This window comes from Ammospiza caudacuta, chromosome 7, assembly GCF_027887145.1.
Source record: "Ammospiza caudacuta isolate bAmmCau1 chromosome 7, bAmmCau1.pri, whole genome shotgun sequence".
Classification (NCBI taxonomy): Eukaryota; Metazoa; Chordata; class Aves; order Passeriformes; family Passerellidae; genus Ammospiza; species Ammospiza caudacuta.
The window spans coordinates 7,158,279-7,172,406 of record NC_080599.1 but is presented as its reverse complement, the minus strand read 5'-3'; the positions used below and the strand labels follow the sequence as shown (position 1 = coordinate 7,172,406).

General features: G+C 53.1%; 1 pseudogene; it reads right to left on the bottom strand.

Moving 5' to 3' along the window:
• Positions 1–13,888, bottom strand: part of LOC131559613 (zinc finger protein 850-like) — a 331,042-nt pseudogene extending 317,154 nt beyond the window's left edge.
• Positions 13,889–14,128: the final 240 nt, after the last annotated feature.

Here is a 14,128-nt window from a genome sequence, read left to right as displayed (position 1 = left end):
GGGCACATCTGGGCTGCTGTGTCTGCCTCTGGGGCTCCCTGTTCTGGGTAGTGAGGAGGAGCTGCAGAGGCTCTGCAGGACTGACAGGATGGGCTTTGGGGCTTGCAGGAGAAGCTGAGGGACGTGGACTGCTGGAACTTCTGAAGAGGAGGCCCAGGGCTCATCATGCAGCTGCTCCAAGGGTGGTTTCAGAGAATCCCAGAATCAGCAAGGGTGGAACAGGCCATGGAGATCATCAAGTCCAACCTGTGCCCTGACACCGCCTTGCTTTGCCAGGGCCCTGCACTGCCACAATCATCAGAGAATCAGCCAGGCTGCAAAAGACCTTGGAGAGCATCAAGGCCAACCTGGGACCCAACACCACCTTGTCACCCAGACCATGGCACTGTGTGCCACATCCAGTCTTTCCTTAAACACTTCCAGGGATGGTGACTCACCCACCTCCCTGGGCAGCCCATTCCAATGTCAATTGTGTGGAGAATATTTCCTAATGTCCAGCCTAAATGTCTCCTGGTGCAGCTGAAGGCTGTGTCCTCTTGTCCTGTCACTGTTCCCTGGGAAAAGTGCCTGCGTCTCACCTGGCTGCACCCTCCTGTCAGGGAGCTGTAGAGAGCGATGAGGTCTCCCCTGAGCCTCCTCTCCTCAAGGATAAACAACCCCAGCCCCCTCAGCCACTCCTCACAGGACTTGTGTTCCAGACTCCTCCCCAGCCTTGTTGCCCTTCTCTGGACATGCTACAGCCCCTCCATGTACCTCCTAAATTGGGTGTGCCCAGAACTGGACACAGCACTCGAGGTGCTGCCCAAGCAGTGCCCAGCACAGTGGAAGAATCCCTGCCCTGGTCCTGCTGGCCACACCATTCCTGATCCATAGGAGTGCCAGGGGTTGTACGAGGGAAATGGTGGGGGGGTGGTGGGGACAAAATGTTATTGATTGTTACTCATGAAGGGTCTTGATTTTCACGTGTATTCAGACTGCTTTAGAAGAGTCTGGGGGTCAATATCAATTGGATATTTCTGATATCAATCTATAAACAGGAAAAGAAAACCAAACTTGCATTGTTTTCAATATAGCAGATTCACTTTGAATACTCTTCTGAAATCTGTCTAATTAACCACAGAAGAATTGAAAACATAGATTATTCCCAGTGGTTTTTCCTGTTTGGGTATTTGAACAAATGAGCTTTGTTCACTGAATTCCTGAACTGAGGAGCTCCAGGAAGAAGCGGCCTCCGGAGTAGTAAAATTCATCAGCAATCTCCAAGTGGCTGAGGATCCATCCCCATCAGAGCAGCCAGGAACAGAAATGGGCTCAGCTTTGTGGCTGTCACAGCTTTGGCATGGGCCCTGGGCCTGGAGCAGGAGCAGCACTTGAGGGCCCCAGGGCCGGGGCTCTTGTGCTGCCCTGGGCAGATGGGATGGCAGCAGGGGCTGCAGAGCTCTCAGCACCTCAGGCAGAGCAGAGCAGGGCAGCCAGGGAGCCTCCTTTGGCCTTGGCCAAGCACCTTCCCCCATGCTGGGGCTGAGTCCTGGGGCAGCTGCAGCTACTGCTGTGCCCTTGCCAGGGGCTGAGGCTGTGGGGCAGTGCCCAGAGCAGCCTGGCCTCAGCAGAGCTGTGGGGCCAGAGCTGGCTGGGCTGGGCTGGGGAGAGGCTCTTGGTGCTGCCCAGAGCTCAGGACAGCTGGCAGAGCTTGCAGGGAGCTGGGCTCAGAGAGCCTGGCCCAGAAACCATCAGTGTCCATCTCAGCCTGGCTGAGCGTGCAGGGGCCAAGAAGAGCACCCCAGAGTCTGCAAGTTCTCTGTGTGGGAGTTGAGCTTGTGAGCCCCTGAGCCCTGCCAAGTGCTGGGGCTGCACCTCTAGCTCTAGAGATGTGATAGATGGGAGCAGGGACAAATAATTCCTGCTGGATTTTTTACTGTGTTTGCTTATACAGGTTCCCTGGAGTCATATATAGATGAGCTGTTTTTTTTCAGATAACTCAGGTAAAGTGATAAGAATAATATTTTTACCTGAAAATAATACTTCACACATAATACATAATAAGGAAGAAAAGACACATAATCAGAAGAGCATCTGAGTTTTTAAGAGCGTGACACTCATTGATGTCCCAGCAGTCAAACCTGTTCAAGTTCTTTCTTCAGGGTTCCTTGAGATGAGAGGTGACCACCAGAAGCCAAGGCCAGCAAGAGCTCTCTGTCCTGGCAGCTTTTTTCTGGGAGAACCCTTGCATGCAGGGAATTTTCGATGGGAGTATCTATTTTGGCTTTGCACACCTGGAAGGACAAATGGTTCTTTTCCATAGGAAGGAAAGCACTGGGTTCCAGTTCTCTAGGGACTGATGAGAGGCAGCCTTCAACATTCCAAGATCAGCTGGGCCTGTCAAGTGGGCCCTGGGTGGCCAAGCTAGCCAGACCTGTTCCATGTTCCCTTGGTTTCATGGTGCTCTGCTGTATCATAATGTTCTCCCTGCTTCTGCAGTGTCACAGTGGCCCCGTGCTTCCAAGAGGCCCTGCAGGGTCCCAGAGGCCCTTTGGTTCTGTGGGGCCCCACAGTGTCACAATGGTCTCCATGGTTCCATGGGGCCTTGCAATGCCCCAATGCTCTCCATGGATCCAGTGGTCCTTTGGCTCCACAGGGCCCTAAAATGCAGCAATGGCCACTTGGTTCCAAAAAGCCCTGCTGCTTCACACTGGCCCCTTGGGACCATGCAGCCCAACAGAGCCACAAAGATGTCCTTGGTTCCACAATCCACACAGTGTCACAATGGTTCCTTGGATTCATGAGGCCCTGAAGTGTCATCATGGTTCCACAGGAAGGAAAGAATGGAGGCCCAGTCTTCCAGGAGCTGATAAACAGCAGCCACTAGAGGCCAAGGCCAGCCAGATCTGTCTGTCCTGGCAGCTTTTATCTGGAAGCAACAGAATAAATATCTTGTATCTCAGATATAAATATTCTGTATCCCAGATATACGGGATTTTGGGGGAAGAATGCCAATTTCAGCCCATGACAATCCGGATGAGGCAGCCAGTTCTTTCCCTCAGGAAGGAAAGGACAGAGCCCCAGTGTTTCCAGGGCAGATTAGAGGCCACCACCAGAGGCCAAACTGAGCCAAGCCTGTCTGTCCTTGCAGCTTTTGTCCAGGAGAAACCCTTGCATGTAGGGAATTTTGGAGAAGTACCAATTTTGTCCAGAGCTGTGAGCAGAGGCTGAAGGAGCTGGGCTGGCCCAGCCCAGAGCAGGGAAGGCTGAGGGGCTCCCCATCCCAGCCAGGCAGTGCCAGCAAGGAGCTGATGGAAAACACAGAGCCAGGCTCTGCACAGGGGGCTGGGGGGAGACAAAAACCAATGGATGGAAGGGGAAAGAGGGGAGATCAGCCAGGACAGGAGGAGATGAAATGAGTCAGGTTGGTTTCAGCATTTCCTCACCACCAAGAGAAGCCTGACTCCCTTCTCCATCCACCACTGACAGCTTTGCAAGTCAGGAATTATTCAAGCTGTTCTGTCCTCACTCCAGGATGAGAATCCTGGTACAAGAACTTAATTGTGTTTACATCTATCACAGAACCATGTTTTTCTGACAGTGATTTTAGTATGGAAATCACTTGTGAATGGTGGACTCACCAGACACTGCTGGGACATTGCACATAGCTCAGGGAAGGGCGTAATTGTTATTAAATTGTGTCCTGTTCAACTATGGTCTGTTGGCCATGAAGAGAAACTTTCTCTGCCTCCGAGTCTCACCAGTTCCTGACCCCAAAAGGACACAAACCTGATGAGTTGTGGTTCCCACCACAACTCATAGCACCTCCCTCCATACTCAGAGCAGAGCTCCCCTTTCCCAGAAAGTGCCTGGCAATTCAGGGATGAAGGAAACTGGATAGGACGTGGGGATCAGGGGCAGGGCAGAGCCATGGAGAGGAATGGCTTTTGCATTTGATGGAGCTGTTCCTTCCCTTGCCTTTGTTGGCTGACAATAAATATACATCCCTCTGTGTCTTGGGCAGCTCCTTCCCCAAGGGAAGCTGGTGGGAGTTGGAGCCAAGGAGCTGAAAGCTGCAGGTGCATCCTGGGCTGGAGGGAGCTCAGATTTGCACAAGGCTGCTCTGAGTGCCAGGGCTTGGATGGGGGAAATGGTGGGGTGGGGGTAGGGACAGAGTCTGATTGATTGTCAGCCATGAAGGGTCTTGATTTTCATATCTATTCCAACTGCATGAGGAGGTACTTGGATTCAGTGTCAATTGGAGATTGCACATATCAATAAATTAACAGGAAAGTAAAACTAAATAGGATCTAAAAAAATCTCTTCTCGCTGTCTTTTTAAATACCATGTATTCACTTTGAATACACTACTGAGATCTACCTAACCACGAAAGATTTGAAAATTAAAATCAAATTATCCCCAGAGGCTTGGCTTCTCAAGTTGTTCTCAATGTTAATGAGCCCTGGGACACTGAATTGCTGCACTGAAGAACTGAAGGCTGAACAAGCCTCTGGAGCAGGAAAATTCAGCAGCAGCCTCCAAGGTGCTGAGGATGTCAGCAGCCCCCACTGAGGCCATCCCTTCCCAGCAACCATGGGTGAATGGGCAGACAAGGAGAGCGTCCCTGGGGCTGGGGCAGCACAACTCAGAGGCACCAGCGGCTCCAGCTGGGAAATGGAGTGTGGAATGTGGCTGGGAAAGCCCTGCCTGGGCTGTGCCAAGCAGGACAGACAAGCTCTGACTTCCATCTCCCAAAGAACTCTCTCAAGGAGACATTTAAAAGGATTTACAGCTGTTTGTGTACTCTGAGTTGCATGCACTGGAGAAATACCAACAGGAGCTCTCAAGAGCTTAAAACAAAAAAACAGCCTTTACTGGCAACTTTAGAAATACAGAGAAACTGTGGCAAAAGTTCAATTGATGTTCAATGAACAGAAAACACTTCCCAAAGCATTACCTTGGCCCATTCTACTTCACAAACTCTAAGCCTGTCCAATTTTAAGTTAATCAAAATTTGCTGGAAGAGGTAATTTGAAGAAGGAGAAGATGACACAGAAAGAGAGAAAGAAATGAAAAAAGATACAGAGCAGCACACACAGCTACCAACTCCTGGATTCCAGCACTGTTCAGGTGGACATTCCAAGAGCAGGTAGGGTCAAGATGTGTGCTTGCCTTGTGGTCAGCCTCAAATTACCCTTGGTCTCCCTGAGCCCTTCCCCCAGGTGGGACTTGGGCTCATTTTGTCCCTCAGGAGCTGGGCTGGGGCTGCAGAGGTGGCTGAGGAGCATTGCCTGTGCTGTGCCAGGGACTGGCAGCCACTGCTGGGCTGGGATAGAGGCTCTGGGGGGATTGGGGTTCCAGGGCAGGGCAGGGCTGGGGTTCCAGGGCAGGGCAAGGGTGGACCTGCCCCTTCCTCCCCATAACATGAAATGATTCAAGACAACAATCTCCTCCAGTCTCTCACAGTAGGGCAATGTTGGAGGTGGATATCCCAATTCTGGCCATGTGCACCTGGACTAGAAGGACAGTACTTTCCCACAGGAAGGAAAGCACAGATCCCCAGTATTTGGAAGGCAGGTGAGAGCCTCACTAGGCCCAGGCCAGTCAGACTTGCCAGTAATAGCAGATTTTGTCTTGGATCAGTCTTTGGATATAGGGAATTTTGGAGGTGGAACCCCAATCTCAGCCATGGGCAACTGGAGAAGCAGGACAGTTCTTTCCTATAGGAAGGAAAGCATGGAGCCTTCCCAGGGTTTTTCAGGATAGAAGAGAGGTGATCCTTGTGAAACCATTGCCAGCCAGACATGTCCTGGCAATATTCCTTTTGGAACAATCCCTGGATATAGGGAAGTTTGGAGGTAAAATCCCAATTCTGGCCATGAGTTACTGGAGGAGAAGACGACTTCTTTTCCATAGAAGGGAAAGTACGGAGCCCCAGTGTTTCAATAGCAGAAGAGGCCCTCAAAATGCCAAGGTCAGCTGGATCAGTCACGTGGCCCCTGGGAGGCCAAACCACGCAGACCTGCTCCGTGTTCCCTTGGTATTGTGGGGCCTCACAGTGTCACAATGGTGTCTTGGATCCATGATGCCCCACAGTGCCATAAAGGTGACTTGTTTCTACAGTGTCCCACAGTGTCACAGTGGCCCCCATGTTCCAGAAGGCCCTGCAGTGTCAGCTTGGTCCCAATGGTTCCATGAGCCTTGCATGTCACTATGGTCTCCATGGTTGCCCAGTCCCCACAATGTTACATGACTCCTATATTCCATGTGCCCTGCAATGTCACAATGGACCTTTAGACCCTGGGGGTTTGCAGTGTCACAAAAGTCTCCTTTGGCTCCACAGTGTCACAATGGACCGTTGATGACCCTCTGTGTCACCCTGGATCTTTTGGTTCCATGCAGCCCTGCAGTGTCACAATGAACCCTTGGAACCATGAGGTTGTGAAGTGCCTTATTGGTCTCTCCATGGTTCCATGAGGCCTTGCAATGTCACAACGGTCCTTTGGCTCCATGGGGTCTAACAGTGTTACAATGGCCCCTTGGTTCCATGACACCCCCAAGTGCCAAAACGGTCTCCAGGGTTCCATGAGGCCCAGCAATGTCACAAGGGCCCCTTGGTTTGATGGGGCCTCTCAGTGTCACAATGACTCCTACATTCCATGGAGTCACACAGCATCAGAACAGTCTTCTTGGTTCCATGAGGCCCAGCAATTTGACAGTGCTCTCCATGATTCCATGAGGCCCCACAGTGCCACAATGGTCCCTTGGTCTCACAGGGCCCCACCGTGTCACAATGGTCCCTTGGCCTCACAATGCCCCACAGTGTCACAATGGTCCCTTGGTCTCACAGGGCCCACAGTGTCACAATTGTCCCTTGGTTCCATGGGCCCTGTGCTGCTGCATTCCCCTCTCCCCTTCTCAGGCAGCCCTGCCAGCTGAGAAATGCTCCCTGGGCCTCAGCCTTGGCCAACAGCCCCTGGGCTCAGCTCCTCTGCAGCTCATCACAAACACTGTCTGCTCCAGGCACTGCTGCTGCCCAACCAGCTCCTGGTTTCTTTAGCAGCAGCCCTGGGAACTGGTTTTGTTCTCTCCGTAGCACAACATCCCTGTTCTCACACTGCCAAAGAAAGCTGCTGATGCCAAGTGTGGCCAGGATGAACCATTGCTGGGACTGCAGTCCCTCTCTTGGGCCCTGCAAACAGCGCTCCAAAAGGAGCCCTTGGAGCTCTCCTGGGCCAGCGACTCCCTCTGAGTGGGGCCTCTTCCAGCTGGGAACTCTCCCGTTTGCTGCACTCAGGGATCCTGAACAACGACGGAGCCTGGGCCGATCCCCCCACTCCTCCAGACTCAACCCTTTGTCCTTTGCTGGGGAGATGCCAAAGCATCAGCAGTGAGCATTGCCTGCCCTCAGGGGAATTGCTCCCGGGTGCCTTGCACTGACTCTTTGTGTCTGTGTGCACACCGGAGTGCCTGTGCTGGGGAAATGTGGCAGAAATGCTGCTCTCTGAGGGGCTTGAGTGCCTTGGATAGCTGAGTCAGTCAGATATCCAGATATCAGCAAGAAAGGTTAAGTCACAAGGTCTAAGCTAAATTAAATGCTGCTAAGAGTTGTTCTTTTGCTAAATTGTTCCATTTTATTTAAGTTATTGGTTAAGTTAAATATTGTTAAGTGTTATTCCTCTGTTAAATTGCTAAGTCATAGGTTATAAGTTCGGTTAAAAAGTGTTAAATGCTGTTGTTTTGCTAAACTTTGATGTTTAAGGTATCGGTCACATTTAAGGTTTAAGTCCTGTTAAGTTTGAGGCCTGTTAAGCCTTTGGGCCGTATTCCTTTTATCCTTACCCTCACTTGTATCACACACACAGAGGGATATTTCTCGGTTAATTTCTGGTTTGATTGCCTGGATTCTGTTTGGTTTTGTTGTTGCTTTGTTTCCTTGTTGTGCCTGAAGTGTCCAGTCAGGAGCAGAGTGACTCTTGCCAAGGAACTTTGTGCTGCTGTCCCGTAATATTCAGTCTGGTTTTTGCTGCTCCCTTGCTGGGGATTTTTTCAGCGCTCTCAAGGCCTCGTTTGCAGCAGGGTGAAGGAGCCCTGGCCCAGGCTCTGGCCCTGGGGGACACAGGGATGCTGCCGGGGGGTCCCTGTCCCCCTGTGCCACCCCCAGGGCCCCGGCCCCCTGTCCCCGTGTCAGGCTCTGGGGTCGATCTCATGGAACATCCTCTGGGGGAGGCTGCGGAGCCGGGGGAGGGGGGACCCGGGGGGACAGGGGACCCCGCTGTGCACGAGCAGGGTTGGACTGCTCTGGGGGGAGCTGTGAGGGGGGCTGGGGCAGAGTGACCTCCCCAGGGACCTCACACTGCCCCTGTGATGTCACACAGCTGCCTCTATGATGTCACACTGCCCCTGTGATATCACACTGCCCCTGTGGTGTCCCAGAGCCAACTCTGAGACGCCACGCTATGATGTGATACAGCTGCTCTGTGATGTCACAGAAGTCTCTGTGATGTCAGAAAGTCACTCTATGATTTCACAATCTCTCCTGTGATGTCACAGCCTGCTCTATGATGTTACACAGCTACCCAGTGTTGTCACAGCCCACTCCCTGATGGCCACCTTCTGTGATGTCAGGATCTGCTCTATGGTTCACACCCTACTCTATGATGTCACAGCCAGCTCTGTGATGTAACAACCCCCTCAGTGATGTCACAAAACCCTCTCTGTGATGTCATACTGACACTCTGTAAGGTCACAGCACATACTCTGACCTCACAGTCTGCTCTATGATGCCATAGAGCCATGCCATGATGTCACAGCCTGTTCTGTGATGTCACACAGTCCCCTCTATGATGCTGTAGCTGCTCAGTGACCTCACACAATAAACTCTGTGATGTCACAGCCCAATCTGTGACCTCACACAGCCCGCTCTGTGCTGTCACACAGCCCCTTGCTGACATCCCAGCTGCTCTGTGGCTCTGTGACACAGCCACAGAGGTGCTGCTGTGACACAGCCCCCTCTGGACATGACACAGCCCCTGCCAGTGCTGAGCCCCTGTGAGCTCTGTCTGTGCCCTGCTGGTGTCCCTGAGGGGCCCTGGCAGTGCCCCAGCCCTGCTGGGCTGTGCACAGGAGCTGCTCCTGGCCAGAGCTGTCTCTCTGCAGCGCTGCCCCTGCATGGAGCTGCCTCTGGGCCAGGAGCCCGGCCCAGCTCAGCAGCACAGACACAGCACAGGGACTTTAATGAGCCTCTGGGGATTTGGTGCTCTTTGCATCAGACTCAGTCCCTTGGAGTGTGCTCAAAAAACCTTCTCAGGGACTCAAAAAGAGGGTGATACACTGAAGTTTCTCATACTTTAAATAGATCCATCTGAGGGACAGGACTGAGAAAATGTCCCCAGGTTCCAGGTAGAGCAGAACACTGGTGGCAGTGATGACAGCTGGGGACAAGCGAGGGAAAGGTGTTTCTGCTGCTGAGCAAACCTGCACCTCTGTCCCTGCAGGCTCTCAGCACCCCCGGCTGCCCCACCTGGCTGGGCCCTTCCTTTGCTGACAGCTCTGCCTCCTGCCTGCCCCTGCCTGCCCACACAGAGCCTTGGGCTGCTCCAGGCTCCTGCTGGGGACGTGCTGCAGCCAGCCCTGCCCTGCCAGGGAAATTCGTTTCTGCTGGTGTTCAGTCTGGACCTCCCAAGCTGCACTTGGTGCTATTAGGTCTTCTTCAGGCTTATTCCTACTATGATGAAAAGCTCCAGCCTCTCTGAAACCACCCATCCATCCCTCCCAGGCTATTCCCTTTCAGTCCTCAGTCTCTACACCACTGACCACAGAGGCCGCAGACTCTCCCTGCTGGTTTTGTGATGAGGCCTCCAAATCCCATCTTGGGAGATTTTTGAGTCCTCTCCAAGGTCTGTGAAAAGGGAAAAATAGCATTCTAAGTTATTTTCTCGTAAATCCTACAGTGACAGAAAACAAGTCAGTATCTTTAAACTGAATGGGGACAAATTAACATTTGTTAGAAAGAGGAAATATTTTATAAATATGAGAGTGGCACAAAATGGCAACCGTTTTTCCAGAGAAGTGGATTCCCCATCCCAGGAATTGTCCAAGAGCAGGAGCTTTGTGCAGCCTTGCCCATTGAAACCCTCTCATCTCCAGTGACAGAATTCCTGCATTGTGGGTTCTCTGATGTGCTGGGTGCCCTCACAAGGCTTCTGGCCAGAATGTCTGCTGAGGGCAGCCAGGCTGCTGCAGGGGCAGTGACCTCACAGCCATCACCATGGCAGCCCTGTGCCCTGGGCCTGGCTCTGCCCTTTCCTCTGCCCCTGCCTTGGCTCTGCTGCCATGAAGAGTTTTGTCATTAATATCTTGTCCCCAAGGTGCTGGGGCCAATGGGCTTCCCAGTCAGGCTCCTGGAGCAGAAGTGGCTTTTCAGAGCCCAGCCAGGAATGATCCCTGAGGCAGCAGCTCTGCAGAGGTGGCCACCAGGCTGGGCTGCCAAGGGAGGCTTCTGGCCATGGCCTGCAAGCAGCTGCTGCTGCCAAGGTGCCTTTGGTGCCTCAGGCTCTCCCTGGCACAGCTCCCAGCATGGCACTCTGCCCTTGTGCCCAAGCCCTTCCCTGTGCTGGGGCTGGCCTGGGGCTTTTCCTGCAGCGGGACCTGCCGTGCTCATGGCACAGGAAAGGCAGTTCCTGCTGGAGCAGGAGGCTCTGCCTGCAATGGGCTCCAACAACTCCAACAAGGCCCTGTTTGCAAAGCCCCCAGTGGGAAATGAAGTAGGGGTGTCACACTGCTTTGTGGGTGAATAATGCTGAAACCAGCCTGACTCCTCCATCCCAAAGTTTAACATCCTCAGAGGGAGCTGAAGCTGTGGCAGAGCTGGAAAAATCCCCAGAGAAAGGAACAACCAAGTGACACCACTGAGAGCTTCTGCAGCGCTGCTGAGCTGGCCCAGCCTGGGCACATCTGACTGACAGGGCAGCACCTCAGACGAGAAAAGCCCTGTCCCAAATTTTAATGGCAGCATCTCCTGACATTTCCCTTCTTGAGGGGTGTGGGGATTCCTCCCAGCGGTGGGGACACCCTCAAGGTCACTGCTCCAGGCTGAGCCAAAGGGAATTGCCCATGGTCATTGGTCGGGGGGAGTGACATCAATCTCTGCTTAGTTACGGGTTTTGCTTAATACAGTTGCTTTGAAATAATTTCCTAGTTCTCTGTATAATATATTTTATGTCTCTAACATCCTGGCATAAATATTTCTGATTAAGGCAATTTTGTCTAATCATTACCATAATAGAGAATACATATTTATATAAATATATCTGCCCATGACAGGAACCCTGTGAGTGTCTGGGACATCCTGGGTCTTTGGCAGCCTGGGGACTCCTGGGATGTCACCGTGGAGCCCCCGTGAGTGCCTGTGACAGATCGGTGCCTTTGCAGCCCAAGGTCACCTGGGATGTCACCATTGGATGCCTGTGACTGCCTCTGACCACAGGGCTCTTTAACATCTCCAGAAAGCCCTGGGAGGTCTCCATGGAGCCCCTGTCTGTGCCTGTGACATTCCAGCTCTGGAACAGCCTGGAGACTCTTGAAAGTCCCTATGGAACCCCTCTGAGGGCCTGTGACAAATCTGATCCTTAGCAGGCAACCATCAGCAGCCCCCTGTTGCTATGGTCAGTTTCCATGGCAACCATCAGCAGCCCCCTGTTGTTATGGTCAGTTTCATGGCAACCATCACCAGTCCCCTGTTGCTATGGTCAGTCCCTTGGCAGCTCCATGGAGACCCCATGATGGGGTGGTTGCCATGGACACCAGCTGAGGCCTGCAGCCAGAGATCGTTACCATGGCAACCATTGGCAGCCCCATCCCCAGGCTCATGGGATCCCAGAACCACAGAATTGGCTGAGCTGGGAGGGACCCATCAGGATCCTCCAGTCCAACTGCTGGCCCTGCACAGGACACCCCAACAATGCCAGCCTGGGCCTGGCAGCGCTGTCCAAACGCTGCTGGAGCTCAGAGAGCCCTGGAGCTGGGACCCTTCCCTGGGGAGCCTGGGCAGGGCCCCAGCAGCCTCTGGGCAAAAACCTTTTCCTGACATCCAACCTGAGCCTGCCCCGACTCAGCTGCAGCCGTTCCCTCCACTCCTGTCCCTGGGCACCAGAGGGAAGAGGTTCCCTAAGGCCCAGCCAGGGACCCGCTTCCAAGGCTGTTGCCATGGCCACCAGGCATGTCTTGAGACAAGAAATTCCTCCACTCTGGGACCAGCTGGGATGCTCAGTTTCCTTGGGCCGGGGTGCAGGAATGGGATTCCCCAATTTTCTTTCCCCGCTAAAACCGCGCTGCCCTCACTGCCCTCCTGCCTCCCATGGAAAGCACAAAGGCAAAGATCCCGGGCTGGGATAAGAACAATTTATTAGGAACAGGAACAAGATAAGGGACAAACAGAACTGAAACAATATTGATAACAGAAGGGATAAATGAAACAGTTCACTGGGAAAACTAAAACACAACTCACTGGGTATTCCTGGCCACAATTTCCCCTGTTTGGAAAGGACACACTTCTTCTCAAGGAGAGAGAGAGAGAGTGTCCCTTTCCTGCACCTGGAAATTCTCTGAGGTGGGAGTGAATGTAATGACAGAGCCATGGTAAGACCCTCATGTTTTTCAATCCCACATCATGACACTGGTAAGGGCAGGGAAAGGGACTGGTGTCTTCCCAGCATGGATCATGGGGAACATGGATCACCAGGGCTCTTCCCAATGTGGGTTCTCCCATGGGGGATGAAGCTGGAGTGGTGGATGAAGCTGTTCCTGCATTTGTGGCATTTGTAGGGATCCCTTACTGGTGGCTCCGTTGGTGTCTGGTCAAGTGAGAGCTGGTGGTGAAGTTCTTCCCACACTGGGGACACTCGTAGGGCCTCTCCCCTGTGTGGATGCGCCGGTGGATGGTGAGGGTGAAGTTGTGCTTGAAGCCCTTCCCGCACTCAGGGCAGTGGAAGGGCCTCTGATCTGTGTGAATCCGCTGGTGCTGGAGGAGACTGGAACTGGTCTGAAACCTCTTCCCACATGTGGCGCACTGGTAGGGCCTCTCCCCTGTGTGGATGCGCCGGTGCTTGATGAGGTCGGAGTTGTGCTTGAAGCCCTTCCCGCACTCAGGGCAGAGGAAGGGCCTCTCCTCCGTGTGAATCCGCTGGTGCTGGAGCAGACTGGAGCTGGTCTGAAACCTCTTCTGACACTGGGGACACTCGTAGGGCCTCTCTCCAGTGTGGATGCGTTGGTGGGTCACAAGGTTGGACCTGTAGCTGAAGCCCTTCCCACACTCCCCACACTTGTAGGGCCATTCCCCGGTGTGGATCATCTGGTGGCTGATCAGGTGGCAGCTCCGCCTAAAACTCTTCCCACACTGCAAGCACTTGTGGGGCTTCTCCCCATCATGAAGCTGCTCATGGACCACCAGCTCTGAACTCTGGCTGAAGGTCTGCCCACCTTCCTGGCTCAGGGTGGCTCTTTCTTCTTCAGAGCACCCTGGGCTGGGATTGGAGCCCCTCCTCATGGGGGATGTCTGAGGTTTTTCTTCCCTGTTGGATTCCTGTGCGCTAGAATCACTCAAAATGGCCTCTTTCACGAGGTTCTGCCATGCAGATTTTTCCTCCCTGGTCTCCATCCTCAGTTCCTTCCCTGGGGAAGGAAGGACAAGGACAGGATGGGATTTGTCTCCATGCCAGAGGGAAGGGGAAGGAGATTCCCCCAGTGCATCCCCGGCAGGATGGCGTTGGTAGCAGGGTTGTCCTGCAGCCAGGGGCTGTGCTGGGCTGGGAGATAGAGCAGGAGAGAGGGGGAAATAGGAACTGACTTCCTCCTCACCTATCTGGGTGTCCCGGGGATCCTTCCTCTTCCCCACAGCCTCCTTCTCCATCCAATCAAGGTTTGGGAATGGGAAATCCTGTTCTGGGAAGAAAACAAAGGGTGCGCACATTGTCTTTTGTACTGGTTTGAAGGCAAACCTGGGGAGGGTCTAAACCAGAATTACAATTTAAAAGAAAACTAAGATCAAGGCAATGATACAGAAACACTGCCTTAAACTGACAGAGTCAGGATATAACCTGACACCCTGTTGGTCAGGGTGGTGGCAGCAGTCCCAGTAGATGGTGGTGCA